The sequence below is a fragment of the Phyllobates terribilis genome, unplaced genomic scaffold, assembly GCF_046119375.1.
Source record: "Phyllobates terribilis strain yellow unplaced genomic scaffold, ASM4611937v1 Scaffold_108__1_contigs__length_5656254, whole genome shotgun sequence".
In the NCBI taxonomy this organism is placed as follows: domain Eukaryota; kingdom Metazoa; phylum Chordata; class Amphibia; order Anura; family Dendrobatidae; genus Phyllobates; species Phyllobates terribilis.
This window is the reverse complement of record NW_027362868.1, coordinates 2,924,391-2,942,635: the sequence shown is the minus strand read 5'-3', so window position 1 is coordinate 2,942,635 and position 18,245 is coordinate 2,924,391. Positions and strand designations below refer to the sequence as shown.

General features: G+C 45.1%; 14 non-coding genes across 14 annotated transcripts; all 14 read right to left on the bottom strand.

The window, feature by feature from the left end:
* Window positions 1-541: 541 nt before the first annotated feature.
* Window positions 542-732, bottom strand: LOC141199894 (U2 spliceosomal RNA). Its single transcript, XR_012271635.1, has one exon. It is a non-coding gene; the product is annotated as a U2 spliceosomal RNA (small nuclear RNA).
* A 1,123-nt stretch (window positions 733-1,855) lies between these two features.
* LOC141200262 (U2 spliceosomal RNA) lies at window positions 1,856-2,046 on the bottom strand. Its single transcript, XR_012271987.1, has one exon. It is a non-coding gene; the product is annotated as a U2 spliceosomal RNA (small nuclear RNA).
* Window positions 2,047-3,167: 1,121 nt separating this feature from the next.
* On the bottom strand, window positions 3,168-3,358 carry LOC141200493 (U2 spliceosomal RNA). The gene has a single exon (XR_012272213.1). It is a non-coding gene; the product is annotated as a U2 spliceosomal RNA (small nuclear RNA).
* A 1,119-nt stretch (window positions 3,359-4,477) lies between these two features.
* On the bottom strand, window positions 4,478-4,668 carry LOC141200704 (U2 spliceosomal RNA). The gene has a single exon (XR_012272417.1). It is a non-coding gene; the product is annotated as a U2 spliceosomal RNA (small nuclear RNA).
* A 1,120-nt stretch (window positions 4,669-5,788) lies between these two features.
* Window positions 5,789-5,979, bottom strand: LOC141199893 (U2 spliceosomal RNA). Its single transcript, XR_012271634.1, has one exon. It is a non-coding gene; the product is annotated as a U2 spliceosomal RNA (small nuclear RNA).
* A 1,122-nt stretch (window positions 5,980-7,101) lies between these two features.
* LOC141199891 (U2 spliceosomal RNA) lies at window positions 7,102-7,292 on the bottom strand. The gene has a single exon (XR_012271633.1). It is a non-coding gene; the product is annotated as a U2 spliceosomal RNA (small nuclear RNA).
* A 1,121-nt stretch (window positions 7,293-8,413) lies between these two features.
* Window positions 8,414-8,604, bottom strand: LOC141199890 (U2 spliceosomal RNA). Its single transcript, XR_012271632.1, has one exon. It is a non-coding gene; the product is annotated as a U2 spliceosomal RNA (small nuclear RNA).
* Window positions 8,605-9,727: 1,123 nt separating this feature from the next.
* LOC141199889 (U2 spliceosomal RNA) lies at window positions 9,728-9,918 on the bottom strand. Its single transcript, XR_012271631.1, has one exon. It is a non-coding gene; the product is annotated as a U2 spliceosomal RNA (small nuclear RNA).
* A 1,120-nt stretch (window positions 9,919-11,038) lies between these two features.
* On the bottom strand, window positions 11,039-11,229 carry LOC141199888 (U2 spliceosomal RNA). Its single transcript, XR_012271630.1, has one exon. It is a non-coding gene; the product is annotated as a U2 spliceosomal RNA (small nuclear RNA).
* Window positions 11,230-12,349: 1,120 nt separating this feature from the next.
* LOC141199886 (U2 spliceosomal RNA) lies at window positions 12,350-12,540 on the bottom strand. The gene has a single exon (XR_012271628.1). It is a non-coding gene; the product is annotated as a U2 spliceosomal RNA (small nuclear RNA).
* Window positions 12,541-13,661: 1,121 nt separating this feature from the next.
* On the bottom strand, window positions 13,662-13,852 carry LOC141199885 (U2 spliceosomal RNA). Its single transcript, XR_012271627.1, has one exon. It is a non-coding gene; the product is annotated as a U2 spliceosomal RNA (small nuclear RNA).
* Window positions 13,853-14,972: 1,120 nt separating this feature from the next.
* LOC141199884 (U2 spliceosomal RNA) lies at window positions 14,973-15,163 on the bottom strand. Its single transcript, XR_012271626.1, has one exon. It is a non-coding gene; the product is annotated as a U2 spliceosomal RNA (small nuclear RNA).
* Window positions 15,164-16,283: 1,120 nt separating this feature from the next.
* LOC141199883 (U2 spliceosomal RNA) lies at window positions 16,284-16,474 on the bottom strand. The gene has a single exon (XR_012271625.1). It is a non-coding gene; the product is annotated as a U2 spliceosomal RNA (small nuclear RNA).
* Window positions 16,475-17,595: 1,121 nt separating this feature from the next.
* LOC141199882 (U2 spliceosomal RNA) lies at window positions 17,596-17,786 on the bottom strand. Its single transcript, XR_012271624.1, has one exon. It is a non-coding gene; the product is annotated as a U2 spliceosomal RNA (small nuclear RNA).
* Between the last annotated feature and the right edge of the window lie 459 nt (window positions 17,787-18,245).

Below are 18,245 nucleotides of genomic sequence, written 5' to 3'. Positions count from 1 at the left end.
CAGGCATTAAATGAAAGAAGTCAGTGTTCCAGCAGAGGGAGACAACGTTTCAGAAAAGGCATTGTAGCAAACCAAAAAAGAAATTTTAAGCGCAGCAGAGTAACCAGCTCACATACCTGTTAGCTCAGGTGAGTTTAAAAGGCTGCTGTTGATAACAAGGGCATTTGCTAAATAGATGGTGTGTGTGCAACAATATACTGAAAGGTCAATTATATTGTGCAGCTTATCTCACCACCTGTAGTTATTTAGGTGAAAGCTCCAAAATGCTTGCCTAATATGTCTGTTTATCCAAAAGGAAGTATAGAGGGAGAGCTAGATAGATAGCATTGCATTACATTACATTACATGGCAATGCAATGCACAGTTGCTGAAGTTGAACCAAAATGAGCTTGTCATCTGGCTTCTGCAACTTTTAACATGAAAAATCCAATGAGGAGAAGAAAAGCAAAGCCAAAGAGTCCATCCCAAAATCCGACAAACAAGCAAAATGAACAAAAAGCATTGAATTCAATTCTTTCTGATTTTAGAAACTGCATTAAAGAAGGGGTGCACCGGTCCTGGAGATACTGCAATACCAGGTCAATGCGTGGAGTGGACAGAGCAAGCTCTTTTTCCATCTCCCTGTTCTAAAAATCCATTTAATATATGGTCCCCAGATAGGGGACGTATCAGATATTAAACTGATAAGAACAGATACTACACTTGATCTTAGCCAAAAGGCCGAGAAGCGATAACCAGAATTGGTTTCCGACTACGGTGCCACCCAAGGATTCTGAAAAGTCCATTTGTGGAGATGGCCACCTGGACTCCCGTTAAGAAGACATGCTGTCAACCTCTAGATCCCTCACATGCCTGCACTTTTCGGCTTGCTGCTGCTGCAATCCACGCGTTTTAGATCTGCATAACTCCACCTCTTTTAGCACAGTACCCTCAACCCCCGGCTGTTCCCACCTGCCTCAACACCGTTGGAAGGGAGGAGAACCAATTAAGGCGGGGGGGGGGGGGTGGAACGAGCAGCTGTCTACCCTTAGCAGGAGGGTTGCTGATTAATTACCTCTCCTGCTGCTGCTGCTGCTGGCTGTCCAGCAGCAGACTGAAGGTGGCTGCTGCTGTGCGCAGGTATATAAAGGCTCAGAGCCTATTATGACACGCGCAGCCAGCGTTCCATTGCCACATTCCGTCTACTGCAGGCGGGATACCTGGATGGCTGAATGTCACTGAGAAGCTCACAGAGACCGCCATAAGCAACAGTTTAAAAGAATGCCACAGACTAATCAACCAAACTTTTTGGGTTGGTTTCTCTTTTATAGTCTGCAAGCATTCAATGAAAGAAGTCAGTGTTCCAGCAGAGGGAGACAACGTTTCAGAAAAGGCATTGTAGCAAACCAAAAAAGAAATTTTAAGCGCAGCAGAGTAACCAGCTCACATACCTGTTAGCTCAGGTGAGTTTAAAAGGCTGCTGTTGATAACAAGGGCATTTGCTAAATAGATGGTGTGTGTGCAACAATATACTGAAAGGTCAATTATATTGTGCAGCTTATCTCACCACCTGTAGTTATTTAGGTGAAAGCTCCAAAATGCTTGCCTAATATGTCTGTTTATCCAAAAGGAAGTATAGAGGGAGAGCTAGATAGATAGCATTGCATTACATTACATTACATGGCAATGCAATGCACAGTTGCTGAAGTTGAACCAAAATGAGCTTGTCATCTGGCTTCTGCAACTTTTAACATGAAAAATCCAATGAGGAGAAGAAAAGCAAAGCCAAAGAGTCCATCCCAAAATCCGACAAACAAGCAAAATGAACAAAAAGCATTGAATTCAATTCTTTCTGATTTTAGAAACTGCATTAAAGAAGGGGTGCACCGGTCCTGGAGATACTGCAATACCAGGTCAATGCGTGGAGTGGACAGAGCAAGCTCTTTTTCCATCTCCCTCTTCTAAAAATCCATTTAATATATGGTCCCCAGATAGGGGACGTATCAGATATTAAACTGATAAGAACAGATACTACACTTGATCTTAGCCAAAAGGCCGAGAAGCGATAACCAGAATTGGTTTCCGACTACGGTGCCACCCAAGGATTCTGAAAAGTCCATTTGTGGAGATGGCCACCTGGACTCCCGTTAAGAAGACATGCTGTCAACCTCTAGATCCCTCACATGCCTGCACTTTTCGGCTTGCTGCTGCTGCAATCCACGCGTTTTAGATCTGCATAACTCCACCTCTTTTAGCACAGTACCCTCAACCCCCGGCTGTTCCCACCCGCCTCAACACCGTTGGAAGGGAGGAGAACCAATTAAGGCGGGGGGGGGGGTGGAACGAGCAGCTGTCTACCCTTAGCAGGAGGGTTGCTGATTAATTACCTCTCCTGCTGCTGCTGCTGCTGGCTGTCCAGCAGCAGACTGAAGGTGGCTGCTGCTGTGCGCAGGTATATAAAGGCTCAGAGCCTATTATGACACGCGCAGCCAGCGTTCCATTGCCACATTCCGTCTACTGCAGGCGGGATACCTGGATGGCTGAATGTCACTGAGAAGCTCACAGAGACCGCCATAAGCAACAGTTTAAAAGAATGCCACAGACTAATCAACCAAACTTTTTGGGTTGGTTTCTCTTTTATAGTCTGCAGGCATTAAATGAAAGAAGTCAGTGTTCCAGCAGAGGGAGACAACGTTTCAGAAAAGGCATTGTAGCAAACCAAAAAAGAAATTTTAAGCGCAGCAGAGTAACCAGCTCACATACCTGTTAGCTCAGGTGAGTTTAAAAGGCTGCTGTTGATAACAAGGGCATTTGCTAAATAGATGGTGTGTGTGCAACAATATACTGAAAGGTCAATTATATTGTGCAGCTTATCTCACCACCTGTAGTTATTTAGGTGAAAGCTCCAAAATGCTTGCCTAATATGTCTGTTTATCCAAAAGGAAGTATAGAGGGAGAGCTAGATAGATAGCATTGCATTACATTACATTACATGGCAATGCAATGCACAGTTGCTGAAGTTGAACCAAAATGAGCTTGTCATCTGGCTTCTGCAACTTTTAACATGAAAAATCCAATGAGGAGAAGAAAAGCAAAGCCAAAGAGTCCATCCCAAAATCCGACAAACAAGCAAAATGAACAAAAAGCATTGAATTCAATTCTTTCTGATTTTAGAAACTGCATTAAAGAAGGGGTGCACCGGTCCTGGAGATACTGCAATACCAGGTCAATGTGTGGAGTGGACAGAGCAAGCTCTTTTTCCATCTCCCTGTTCTAAAAATCCATTTAATATATGGTCCCCAGATAGGGGACGTATCAGATATTAAACTGATAAGAACAGATACTACACTTGATCTTAGCCAAAAGGCCGAGAAGCGATAACCAGAATTGGTTTCCGACTACGGTGCCACCCAAGGATTCTGAAAAGTCCATTTGTGGAGATGGCCACCTGGACTCCCGTTAAGAAGACATGCTGTCAACCTCTAGATCCCTCACATGCCTGCACTTTTCGGCTTGCTGCTGCTGCAATCCACGCGTTTTAGATCTGCATAACTCCACCTCTTTTAGCACAGTACCCTCAACCCCCGGCTGTTCCCACCCGCCTCAAAACCGTTGGAAGGGAGGAGAACCAATTAAGGCGGGGGGGTGGTGGAACGAGCAGCTGTCTACCCTTAGCAGGAGGGTTGCTGATTAATTACCTCTCCTGCTGCTGCTGCTGCTGGCTGTCCAGCAGCAGACTGAAGGTGGCTGCTGCTGTGCGCAGGTATATAAAGGCTCAGAGCCTATTATGACACGCGCAGCCAGCGTTCCATTGCCACATTCCGTCTACTGCAGGCGGGATACCTGGATGGCTGAATGTCACTGAGAAGCTCACAGAGACCGCCATAAGCAACAGTTTAAAAGAATGCCACAGACTAATCAACCAAACTTTTTGGGTTGGTTTCTCTTTTATAGTCTGCAGGCATTAAATGAAAGAAGTCAGTGTTCCAGCAGAGGGAGACAACGTTTCAGAAAAGGCATTGTAGCAAACCAAAAAAGAAATTTTAAGCGCAGCAGAGTAACCAGCTCACATACCTGTTAGCTCAGGTGAGTTTAAAAGGCTGCTGTTGATAACAAGGGCATTTGCTAAATAGATGGTGTGTGTGCAACAATATACTGAAAGGTCAATTATATTGTGCAGCTTATCTCACCACCTGTAGTTATTTAGGTGAAAGCTCCAAAATGCTTGCCTAATATGTCTGTTTATCCAAAAGGAAGTATAGAGGGAGAGCTAGATAGATAGCATTGCATTACATTACATTACATGGCAATGCAATGCACAGTTGCTGAAGTTGAACCAAAATGAGCTTGTCATCTGGCTTCTGCAACTTTTAACATGAAAAATCCAATGAGGAGAAGAAAAGCAAAGCCAAAGAGCCATCCCAAAATCCGACAAACAAGCAAAATGAACAAAAAGCATTGAATTCAATTCTTTCTGATTTTAGAAACTGCATTAAAGAAGGGGTGCACCGGTCCTGGAGATACTGCAATACCAGGTCAATGCGCGGAGTGGACAGAGCAAGCTCTTTTTCCATCTCCCTGTTCTAAAAATCCATTTAATATATGGTCCCCAGATAGGGGACGTATCAGATACTAAACTGATAAGAACAGATACTACACTTGATCTTAGCCAAAAGGCCGAGAAGCGATAACCAGAATTGGTTTCCGACTACGGTGCCACCCAAGGATTCTGAAAAGTCCATTTGTGGAGATGGCCACCTGGACTCCCGTTAAGAAGACATGCTGTCAACCTCTAGATCCCTCACATGCCTGCACTTTTCGGCTTGCTGCTGCTGCATTCCACGCGTTTTAGATCTGCATAACTCCACCTCTTTTAGCACAGTACCCTCAACCCCCGGCTGTTCCCACCCGCCTCAAAACCGTTGGAAGGGAGGAGAACCAATTAAGGCGGGGGGGTGGTGGAACGAGCAGCTGTCTACCCTTAGCAGGAGGGTTGCTGATTAATTACCTCTCCTGCTGCTGCTGCTGCTGGCTGTCCAGCAGCAGACTGAAGGTGGCTGCTGCTGTGCGCAGGTATATAAAGGCTCAGAGCCTATTATGACACGCGCAGCCAGCGTTCCATTGCCACATTCCGTCTACTGCAGGCGGGATACCTGGATGGCTGAATGTCACTGAGAAGCTCACAGAGACCGCCATAAGCAACAGTTTAAAAGAATGCCACAGACTAATCAACCAAACTTTTTGGGTTGGTTTCTCTTTTATAGTCTGCAGGCATTAAATGAAAGAAGTCAGTGTTCCAGCAGAGGGAGACAACGTTTCAGAAAAGGCATTGTAGCAAACCAAAAAAGAAATTTTAAGCGCAGCAGAGTAACCAGCTCACATACCTGTTAGCTCAGGTGAGTTTAAAAGGCTGCTGTTGATAACAAGGGCATTTGCTAAATAGATGGTGTGTGTGCAACAATATACTGAAAGGTCAATTATATTGTGCAGCTTATCTCACCACCTGTAGTTATTTAGGTGAAAGCTCCAAAATGCTTGCCTAATATGTCTGTTTATCCAAAAGGAAGTATAGAGGGAGAGCTAGATAGATAGCATTGCATTACATTACATTACATGGCAATGCAATGCACAGTTGCTGAAGTTGAACCAAAATGAGCTTGTCATCTGGCTTCTGCAACTTTTAACATGAAAAATCCAATGAGAAGAAGAAAAGCAAAGCCAAAGAGTCCATCCCAAAATCCGACAAACAAGCAAAATGAACAAAAAGCATTGAATTCAATTCTTTCTGATTTTAGAAACTGCATTAAAGAAGGGGTGCACCGGTCCTGGAGATACTGCAATACCAGGTCAATGCGTGGAGTGGACAGAGCAAGCTCTTTTTCCATCTCCCTGTTCTAAAAATCCATTTAATATATGGTCCCCAGATAGGGGACGTATCAGATATTAAACTGATAAGAACAGATACTACACTTGATCTTAGCCAAAAGGCCGAGAAGCGATAACCAGAATTGGTTTCCGACTACGGTGCCACCCAAGGATTCTGAAAAGTCCATTTGTGGAGATGGCCACCTGGACTCCCGTTAAGAAGACATGCTGTCAACCTCTAGATCCCTCACATGCCTGCACTTTTCGGCTTGCTGCTGCTGCAATCCACGCGTTTTAGATCTGCATAACTCCACCTCTTTTAGCACAGTACCCTCAACCCCCGGCTGTTCCCACCCGCCTCAACACCGTTGGAAGGGAGGAGAACCAATTAAGGCGGGGGGGGGGGGTGGAACGAGCAGCTCTCTACCCTTAGCAGGAGGGTTGCTGATTAATTACCTCTCCTGCTGCTGCTGCTGCTGGCTGTCCAGCAGCAGACTGAAGGTGGCTGCTGCTGTGCGCAGGTATATAAAGGCTCAGAGCCTATTATGACACGCGCAGCCAGCGTTCCATTGCCACATTCCGTCTACTGCAGGCGGGATACCTGGATGGCTGAATGTCACTGAGAAGCTCACAGAGACTGCCATAAGCAACAGTTTAAAAGAATGCCACAGACTAATCAACCAAACTTTTTGGGTTGGTTTCTCTTTTATAGTCTGCAGGCATTAAATGAAAGAAGTCAGTGTTCCAGCAGAGGGAGACAACGTTTCAGAAAAGGCATTGTAGCAAACCAAAAAAGAAATTTTAAGCGCAGCAGAGTAACCAGCTCACATACCTGTTAGCTCAGGTGAGTTTAAAAGGCTGCTGTTGATAACAAGGGCATTTGCTAAATAGATGGTGTGTGTGCAACAATATACTGAAAGGTCAATTATATTGTGCAGCTTATCTCACCACCTGTAGTTATTTAGGTGAAAGCTCCAAAATGCTTGCCTAATATGTCTGTTTATCCAAAAGGAAGTATAGAGGGAGAGCTAGATAGATAGCATTGCATTACATTACATTACATGGCAATGCAATGCACAGTTGCTGAAGTTGAACCAAAATGAGCTTGTCATCTGGCTTCTGCAACTTTTAACATGAAAAATCCAATGAGGAGAAGAAAAGCAAAGCCAAAGAGTCCATCCCAAAATCCGACAAACAAGCAAAATGAACAAAAAGCATTGAATTCAATTCTTTCTGATTTTAGAAACTGCATTAAAGAAGGGGTGCACCGGTCCTGGAGATACTGCAATACCAGGTCAATGCGTGGAGTGGACAGAGCAAGCTCTTTTTCCATCTCCCTGTTCTAAAAATCCATTTAATATATGGTCCCCAGATAGGGGACGTATCAGATATTAAACTGATAAGAACAGATACTACACTTGATCTTAGCCAAAAGGCCGAGAAGCGATAACCAGAATTGGTTTCCGACTACGGTGCCACCCAAGGATTCTGAAAAGTCCATTTGTGGAGATGGCCACCTGGACTCCCGTTAAGAAGACATGCTGTCAACCTCTAGATCCCTCACATGCCTGCACTTTTCGGCTTGCTGCTGCTGCAATCCACGCGTTTTAGATCTGCATAACTCCACCTCTTTTAGCACAGTACCCTCAACCCCCGGCTGTTCCCACCCGCCTCAACACCGTTGGAAGGGAGGAGAACCAATTAAGGCGGGGGGGGTGGTGGAACGAGCAGCTGTCTACCCTTAGCAGGAGGGTTGCTGATTAATTACCTCTCCTGCTGCTGCTGCTGCTGGCTGTCCAGCAGCAGACTGAAGGTGGCTGCTGCTGTGCGCAGGTATATAAAGGCTCAGAGCCTATTATGACACGCGCAGCCAGCGTTCCATTGCCACATTCCGCCTACTGCAAGCGGGATACCTGGATGGCTGAATGTCACTGAGAAGCTCACAGAGACCGCCATAAGCAACAGTTTAAAAGAATGCCACAGACTAATCAACCAAACTTTTTGGGTTGGTTTCTCTTTTATAGTCTGCAGGCATTAAATGAAAGAAGTCAGTGTTCCAGCAGAGGGAGACAACGTTTCAGAAAAGGCATTGTAGCAAACCAAAAAAGAAATTTTAAGCGCAGCAGAGTAACCAGCTCACATACCTGTTAGCTCAGGTGAGTTTAAAAGGCTGCTGTTGATAACAAGGGCATTTGCTAAATAGATGGTGTGTGTGCAACAATATACTGAAAGGTCAATTATATTGTGCAGCTTATCTCACCACCTGTAGTTATTTAGGTGAAAGCTCCAAAATGCTTGCCTAATATGTCTGTTTATCCAAAAGGAAGTATAGAGGGAGAGCTAGATAGATAGCATTGCATTACATTACATTACATGGCAATGCAATGCACAGTTGCTGAAGTTGAACCAAAATGAGCTTGTCATCTGGCTTCTGCAACTTTTAACATGAAAAATCCAATGAGGAGAAGAAAAGCAAAGCCAAAGAGTCCATCCCAAAATCCGACAAACAAGCAAAATGAACAAAAAGCATTGAATTCAATTCTTTCTGATTTTAGAAACTGCATTAAAGAAGGGGTGCACCGGTCCTGGAGATACTGCAATACCAGGTCAATGCGTGGAGTGGACAGAGCAAGCTCTTTTTCCATCTCCCTGTTCTAAAAATCCATTTAATATATGGTCCCCAGATAGGGGACGTATCAGATATTAAACTGATAAGAACAGATACTACACTTGATCTTAGCCAAAAGGCCGAGAAGCGATAACCAGAATTGGTTTCCGACTACGGTGCCACCCAAGGATTCTGAAAAGTCCATTTGTGGAGATGGCCACCTGGACTCCCGTTAAGAAGACATGCTGTCAACCTCTAGATCCCTCACATGCCTGCACTTTTCGGCTTGCTGCTGCTGCAATCCACGCGTTTTAGATCTGCATAACTCCACCTCTTTTAGCACAGTACCCTCAACCCCCGGCTGTTCCCACCCGCCTCAACACCGTTGGAAGGGAGGAGAACCAATTAAGGCGGGGGGGGGGGGGTGGAACGAGCAGCTGTCTACCCTTAGCAGGAGGGTTGCTGATTAATTACCTCTCCTGCTGCTGCTGCTGCTGGCTGTCCAGCAGCAGACTGAAGGTGGCTGCTGCTGTGCGCAGATATATAAAGGCTCAGAGCCTATTATGACACGCGCAGCCAGCGTTCCATTGCCACATTCCGTCTACTGCAGGCGGGATACCTGGATGGCTGAATGTCACTGAGAAGCTCACAGAGACCGCCATAAGCAACAGTTTAAAAGAATGCCACAGACTAATCAACCAAACTTTTTGGGTTGGTTTCTCTTTTATAGTCTGCAGGCATTAAATGAAAGAAGTCAGTGTTCCAGCAGAGGGAGACAACGTTTCAGAAAAGGCATTGTAGCAAACCAAAAAAGAAATTTTAAGCGCAGCAGAGTAACCAGCTCACATACCTGTTAGCTCAGGTGAGTTTAAAAGGCTGCTGTTGATAACAAGGGCATTTGCTAAATAGATGGTGTGTGTGCAACAATATACTGAAAGGTCAATTATATTGTGCAGCTTGTCTCACCACCTGTAGTTATTTAGGTGAAAGCTCCAAAATGCTTGCCTAATATGTCTGTTTATCCAAAAGGAAGTATAGAGGGAGAGCTAGATAGATAGCATTGCATTACATTACATTACATGGCAATGCAATGCACAGTTGCTGAAGTTGAACCAAAATGAGCTTGTCATCTGGCTTCTGCAACTTTTAACATGAAAAATCCAATGAGGAGAAGAAAAGCAAAGCCAAAGAGTCCATCCCAAAATCCGACAAACAAGCAAAATGAACAAAAAGCATTGAATTCAATTCTTTCTGATTTTAGAAACTGCATTAAAGAAGGGGTGCACCGGTCCTGGAGATACTGCAATACCAGGTCAATGCGTGGAGTGGACAGAGCAAGCTCTTTTTCCATCTCCCTGTTCTAAAAATCCATTTAATATATGGTCCCCAGATAGGGGACGTATCAGATATTAAACTGATAAGAACAGATACTACACTTGATCTTAGCCAAAAGGCCGAGAAGCGATAACCAGAATTGGTTTCCGACTACGGTGCCACCCAAGGATTCTGAAAAGTCCATTTGTGGAGATGGCCACCTGGACTCCCGTTAAGAAGACATGCTGTCAACCTCTAGATCCCTCACATGCCTGCACTTTTCGGCTTGCTGCTGCTGCAATCCACGCGTTTTAGATCTGCATAACTCCACCTCTTTTAGCACAGTACCCTCAACCCCCGGCTGTTCCCACCCGCCTCAACACCGTTGGAAGGGAGGAGAACCAATTAAGGCGGGGGGGGGGTGGAACGAGCAGCTGTCTACCCTTAGCAGGAGGGTTGCTGATTAATTACCTCTCCTGCTGCTGCTGCTGCTGGCTGTCCAGCAGCAGACTGAAGGTGGCTGCTGCTGTGCGCAGGTATATAAAGGCTCAGAGCCTATTATGACACGCGCAGCCAGCGTTCCATTGCCACATTCCGTCTACTGCAGGCGGGATACCTGGATGGCTGAATGTCACTGAGAAGCTCACAGAGACCGCCATAAGCAACAGTTTAAAAGAATGCCACAGACTAATCAACCAAACTTTTTGGGTTGGTTTCTCTTTTATAGTCTGCAGGCATTAAATGAAAGAAGTCAGTGTTCCAGCAGAGGGAGACAACGTTTCAGAAAAGGCATTGTAGCAAACCAAAAAAGAAATTTTAAGCGCAGCAGAGTAACCAGCTCACATACCTGTTAGCTCAGGTGAGTTTAAAAGGCTGCTGTTGATAACAAGGGCATTTGCTAAATAGATGGTGTGTGTGCAACAATATACTGAAAGGTCAATTATATTGTGCAGCTTATCTCACCACCTGTAGTTATTTAGGTGAAAGCTCCAAAATGCTTGCCTAATATGTCTGTTTATCCAAAAGGAAGTATAGAGGGAGAGCTAGATAGATAGCATTGCATTACATTACATTACATGGCAATGCAATGCACAGTTGCTGAAGTTGAACCAAAATGAGCTTGTCATCTGGCTTCTGCAACTTTTAACATGAAAAATCCAATGAGGAGAAGAAAAGCAAAGCCAAAGAGTCCATCCCAAAATCCGACAAACAAGCAAAATGAACAAAAAGCATTGAATTCAATTCTTTCTGATTTTAGAAACTGCATTAAAGAAGGGGTGCACCGGTCCTGGAGATACTGCAATACCAGGTCAATGCGTGGAGTGGACAGAGCAAGCTCTTTTTCCATCTCCCTGTTCTAAAAATCCATTTAATATATGGTCCCCAGATAGGGGACGTATCAGATATTAAACTGATAAGAACAGATACTACACTTGATCTTAGCCAAAAGGCCGAGAAGCGATAACCAGAATTGGTTTCCGACTACGGTGCCACCCAAGGATTCTGAAAAGTCCATTTGTGGAGATGGCCACCTGGACTCCCGTTAAGAAGACATGCTGTCAACCTCTAGATCCCTCACATGCCTGCACTTTTCGGCTTGCTGCTGCTGCAATCCACGCGTTTTAGATCTGCATAACTCCACCTCTTTTAGCACAGTACCCTCAACCCCCGGCTGTTCCCACCCGCCTCAACACCGTTGGAAGGGAGGAGAACCAATTAAGGCGGGGGGGTGGTGGAACGAGCAGCTGTCTACCCTTAGCAGGAGGGTTGCTGATTAATTACCTCTCCTGCTGCTGCTGCTGCTGGCTGTCCAGCAGCAGACTGAAGGTGGCTGCTGCTGTGCGCAGGTATATAAAGGCTCAGAGCCTATTATGACACGCGCAGCCAGCGTTCCATTGCCACATTCCGTCTACTGCAGGCGGGATACCTGGATGGCTGAATGTCACTGAGAAGCTCACAGAGACCGCCATAAGCAACAGTTTAAAAGAATGCCACAGACTAATCAACCAAACTTTTTGGGTTGGTTTCTCTTTTATAGTCTGCAGGCATTAAATGAAAGAAGTCAGTGTTCCAGCAGAGGGAGACAACGTTTCAGAAAAGGCATTGTAGCAAACCAAAAAAGAAATTTTAAGCGCAGCAGAGTAACCAGCTCACATACCTGTTAGCTCAGGTGAGTTTAAAAGGCTGCTGTTGATAACAAGGGCATTTGCTAAATAGATGGTGTGTGTGCAACAATATACTGAAAGGTCAATTATATTGTGCAGCTTATCTCACCACCTGTAGTTATTTAGGTGAAAGCTCCAAAATGCTTGCCTAATATGTCTGTTTATCCAAAAGGAAGTATAGAGGGAGAGCTAGATAGATAGCATTGCATTACATTACATTACATGGCAATGCAATGCACAGTTGCTGAAGTTGAACCAAAATGAGCTTGTCATCTGGCTTCTGCAACTTTTAACATGAAAAATCCAATGAGAAGAAGAAAAGCAAAGCCAAAGAGTCCATCCCAAAATCCGACAAACAAGCAAAATGAACAAAAAGCATTGAATTCAATTCTTTCTGATTTTAGAAACTGCATTAAAGAAGGGGTGCACCGGTCCTGGAGATACTGCAATACCAGGTCAATGCGTGGAGTGGACAGAGCAAGCTCTTTTTCCATCTCCCTGTTCTAAAAATCCATTTAATATATGGTCCCCAGATAGGGGACGTATCAGATATTAAACTGATAAGAACAGATACTACACTTGATCTTAGCCAAAAGGCCGAGAAGCGATAACCAGAATTGGTTTCCGACTACGGTGCCACCCAAGGATTCTGAAAAGTCCATTTGTGGAGATGGCCACCTGGACTCCCGTTAAGAAGACATGCTGTCAACCTCTAGATCCCTCACATGCCTGCACTTTTCGGCTTGCTGCTGCTGCAATCCACGCGTTTTAGATCTGCATAACTCCACCTCTTTTAGCACAGTACCCTCAACCCCCGGCTGTTCCCACCCGCCTCAACACCGTTGGAAGGGAGGAGAACCAATTAAGGCGGGGGGGGGGGTGGAACGAGCAGCTCTCTACCCTTAGCAGGAGGGTTGCTGATTAATTACCTCTCCTGCTGCTGCTGCTGCTGGCTGTCCAGCAGCAGACTGAAGGTGGCTGCTGCTGTGCGCAGGTATATAAAGGCTCAGAGCCTATTATGACACGCGCAGCCAGCGTTCCATTGCCACATTCCGTCTACTGCAGGCGGGATACCTGGATGGCTGAATGTCACTGAGAAGCTCACAGAGACTGCCATAAGCAACAGTTTAAAAGAATGCCACAGACTAATCAACCAAACTTTTTGGGTTGGTTTCTCTTTTATAGTCTGCAGGCATTAAATGAAAGAAGTCAGTGTTCCAGCAGAGGGAGACAACATTTCAGAAAAGGCATTGTAGCAAACCAAAAAAGAAATTTTAAGCGCAGCAGAGTAACCAGCTCACATACCTGTTAGCTCAGGTGAGTTTAAAAGGCTGCTGTTGATAACAAGGGCATTTGCTAAATAGATGGTGTGTGTGCAACAATATACTGAAAGGTCAATTATATTGTGCAGCTTGTCTCACCACCTGTAGTTATTTAGGTGAAAGCTCCAAAATGCTTGCCTAATATGTCTGTTTATCCAAAAGGAAGTATAGAGGGAGAGCTAGATAGATAGCATTGCATTACATTACATTACATGGCAATGCAATGCACAGTTGCTGAAGTTGAACCAAAATGAGCTTGTCATCTGGCTTCTGCAACTTTTAACATGAAAAATCCAATGAGGAGAAGAAAAGCAAAGCCAAAGAGTCCATCCCAAAATCCGACAAACAAGCAAAATGAACAAAAAGCATTGAATTCAATTCTTTCTGATTTTAGAAACTGCATTAAAGAAGGGGTGCACCGGTCCTGGAGATACTGCAATACCAGGTCAATGCGTGGAGTGGACAGAGCAAGCTCTTTTTCCATCTCCCTGTTCTAAAAATCCATTTAATATATGGTCCCCAGATAGGGGACGTATCAGATATTAAACTGATAAGAACAGATACTACACTTGATCTTAGCCAAAAGGCCGAGAAGCGATAACCAGAATTGGTTTCCGACTACGGTGCCACCCAAGGATTCTGAAAAGTCCATTTGTGGAGATGGCCACCTGGACTCCCGTTAAGAAGACATGCTGTCAACCTCTAGATCCCTCACATGCCTGCACTTTTCGGCTTGCTGCTGCTGCAATCCACGCGTTTTAGATCTGCATAACTCCACCTCTTTTAGCACAGTACCCTCAACCCCCGGCTGTTCCCACCCGCCTCAACACCGTTGGAAGGGAGGAGAACCAATTAAGGCGGGGGGGTGGTGGAACGAGCAGCTGTCTACCCTTAGCAGGAGGGTTGCTGATTAATTACCTCTCCTGCTGCTGCTGCTGCTGGCTGTCCAGCAGCAGACTGAAGGTGGCTGCTGCTGTGCGCAGGTATATAAAGGCTCAGAGCCTATTATGACACGCGCAGCCAGCGTTCCATTGCCACATTCCGTCTACTGCAGGCGGGATACCTGGATGGCTGAATGTCACTGAGAAGCTCACAGAGACCGCCATAAGCAACAGTTTAAAAGAATGCCACAGACTAATCAACCAAACTTTTTGGGTTGGTTTCTCTTTTATAGTCTGCAGGCATTAAATGAAAGAAGTCAGTGTTCCAGCAGAGGGAGACAACGTTTCAGAAAAGGCATTGTAGCAAACCAAAAAAGAAATTTTAAGCGCAGCAGAGTAACCAGCTCACATACCTGTTAGCTCAGGTGAGTTTAAAAGGCTGCTGTTGATAACAAGGGCATTTGCTAAATAGATGGTGTGTGTGCAACAATATACTGAAAGGTCAATTATATTGTGCAGCTTATCTCACCACCTGTAGTTATTTAGGTGAAAGCTCCAAAATGCTTGCCTAATATGTCTGTTTATCCAAAAGGAAGTATAGAGGGAGAGCTAGATAGATAGCATTGCATTACATTACATTACATGGCAATGCAATGCACAGTTGCTGAAGTTGAACCAAAATGAGCTTGTCATCTGGCTTCTGCAACTTTTAACATGAAAAATCCAATGAGAAGAAGAAAAGCAAAGCCAAAGAGTCCATCCCAAAATCCGACAAACAAGCAAAATGAACAAAAAGCATTGAATTCAATTCTTTCTGATTTTAGAAACTGCATTAAAGAAGGGGTGCACCGGTCCTGGAGATACTGCAATACCAGGTCAATGCGTGGAGTGGACAGAGCAAGCTCTTTTTCCATCTCCCTGTTCTAAAAATCCATTTAATATATGGTCCCCAGATAGGGGACGTATCAGATATTAAACTGATAAGAACAGATACTACACTTGATCTTAGCCAAAAGGCCGAGAAGCGATAACCAGAATTGGTTTCCGACTACGGTGCCACCCAAGGATTCTGAAAAGTCCATTTGTGGAGATGGCCACCTGGACTCCCGTTAAGAAGACATGCTGTCAACCTCTAGATCCCTCACATGCCTGCACTTTTCGGCTTGCTGCTGCTGCAATCCACGCGTTTTAGATCTGCATAACTCCACCTCTTTTAGCACAGTACCCTCAACCCCCGGCTGTTCCCACCCGCCTCAACACCGTTGGAAGGGAGGAGAACCAATTAAGGCGGGGGGGTGGTGGAACGAGCAGCTGTCTACCCTTAGCAGGAGGGTTGCTGATTAATTACCTCTCCTGCTGCTGCTGCTGCTGGCTGTCCAGCAGCAGACTGAAGGTGGCTGCTGCTGTGCGCAGGTATATAAAGGCTCAGAGCCTATTATGACACGCGCAGCCAGCGTTCCATTGCCACATTCCGTCTACTGCAGGCGGGATACCTGGATGGCTGAATGTCACTGAGAAGCTCACAGAGACCGCCATAAGCAACAGTTTAAAAGAATGCCACAGACTAATCAACCAAACTTTTTGGGTTGGTTTCTCTTTTATAGTCTGCAGGCATTAAATGAAAGAAGTCAGTGTTCCAGCAGAGGGAGACAACGTTTCAGAAAAGGCATTGTAGCAAACCAAAAAAGAAATTTTAAGCGCAGCAGAGTAACCAGCTCACATACCTGTTAGCTCAGGTGAGTTTAAAAGGCTGCTGTTGATAACAAGGGCATTTGCTAAATAGATGGTGTGTGTGCAACAATATACTGAAAGGTCAATTATATTGTGCAGCTTATCTCACCACCTGTAGTTATTTAGGTGAAAGCTCCAAAATGCTTGCCTAATATGTCTGTTTATCCAAAAGGAAGTATAGAGGGAGAGCTAGATAGATAGCATTGCATTACATTACATTACATGGCAATGCAATGCACAGTTGCTGAAGTTGAACCAAAATGAGCTTGTCATCTGGCTTCTGCAACTTTTAACATGAAAAATCCAATGAGAAGAAGAAAAGCAAAGCCAAAGAGTCCATCCCAAAATCCGACAAACAAGCAAAATGAACAAAAAGCATTGAATTCAATTCTTTCTGATTTTAGAAACTGCATTAAAGAAGGGGTGCACCGGTCCTGGAGATACTGCAATACCAGGTCAATGCGTGGAGTGGACAGAGCAAGCTCTTTTTCCATCTCCCTGTTCTAAAAATCCATTTAATATATGGTCCCCAGATAGGGGACGTATCAGATATTAAACTGATAAGAACAGATACTACACTTGATCTTAGCCAAAAGGCCGAGAAGCGATAACCAGAATTGGTTTCCGACTACGGTGCCACCCAAGGATTCTGAAAAGTCCATTTGTGGAGATGGCCACCTGGACTCCCGTTAAGAAGACATGCTGTCAACCTCTAGATCCCTCACATGCCTGCACTTTTCGGCTTGCTGCTGCTGCAATCCACGCGTTTTAGATCTGCATAACTCCACCTCTTTTAGCACAGTACCCTCAACCCCCGGCTGTTCCCACCCGCCTCAACACCGTTGGAAGGGAGGAGAACCAATTAAGGCGGGGGGGGGGGTGGAACGAGCAGCTCTCTACCCTTAGCAGGAGGGTTGCTGATTAATTACCTCTCCTGCTGCTGCTGCTGCTGGCTGTCCAGCAGCAGACTGAAGGTGGCTGCTGCTGTGCGCAGGTATATAAAGGCTCAGAGCCTATTATGACACGCGCAGCCAGCGTTCCATTGCCACATTCCGTCTACTGCAGGCGGGATACCTGGATGGCTGAATGTCACTGAGAAGCTCACAGAGACTGCCATAAGCAACAGTTTAAAAGAATGCCACAGACTAATCAACCAAACTTTTTGGGTTGGTTTCTCTTTTATAGTCTGCAGGCATTAAATGAAAGAAGTCAGTGTTCCAGCAGAGGGAGACAACGTTTCAGAAAAGGCATTGTAGCAAACCAAAAAAGAAATTTTAAGCGCAGCAGAGTAACCAGCTCACATACCTGTTAGCTCAGGTGAGTTTAAAAGGCTGCTGTTGATAACAAGGGCATTTGCTAAATAGATGGTGTGTGTGCAACAATATACTGAAAGGTCAATTATATTGTGCAGCTTATCTCACCACCTGTAGTTATTTAGGTGAAAGCTCCAAAATGCTTGCCTAATATGTCTGTTTATCCAAAAGGAAGTATAGAGGGAGAGCTAGATAGATAACATTGCATTACATTACATTACATGGCAATGCAATGCACAGTTGCTGAAGTTGAACCAAAATGAGCTTGTCATCTGGCTTCTGCAACTTTTAACATGAAAAATCCAATGAGGAGAAGAAAAGCAAAGCCAAAGAGTCCATCCCAAAATCCGACAAACAAGCAAAATGAACAAAAAGCATTGAATTCAATTCTTTCTGATTTTAGAAACTGCATTAAAGAAGGGGTGCACCGGTCCTGGAGATACTGCAATACCAGGTCAATGCGTGGAGTGGACAGAGCAAGCTCTTTTTCCATCTCCCTGTTCTAAAAATCCATTTAATATATGGTCCCCAGATAGGGGACGTATCAGATATTAAACTGATAAGAACAGATACTACACTTGATCTTAGCCAAAAGGCCGAGAAGCGATAACCAGAATTGGTTTCCGACTACGGTGCCACCCAAGGATTCTGAAAAGTCCATTTGTGGAGATGGCCACCTGGACTCCCGTTAAGAAGACATGCTGTCAACCTCTAGATCCCTCACATGCCTGCACTTTTCGGCTTGCTGCTGCTGCAATCCACGCGTTTTAGATCTGCATAACTCCACCTCTTTTAGCACAGTACCCTCAACCCCCGGCTGTTCCCACCCGCCTCAACACCGTTGGAAGGGAGGAGAACCAATTAAGGCGGGGGGGGGGGTGGAACGAGCAGCTGTCTACCCTTAGCAGGAGGGTTGCTGATTAATTACCTCTCCTGCTGCTGCTGCTGCTGGCTGTCCAGCAGCAGACTGAAGGTGGCTGCTGCTGTGCGCAGGTATATAAAGGCTCAGAGCCTATTATGACACGCGCAGCCAGCGTTCCATTGCCACATTCCGCCTACTGCAAGCG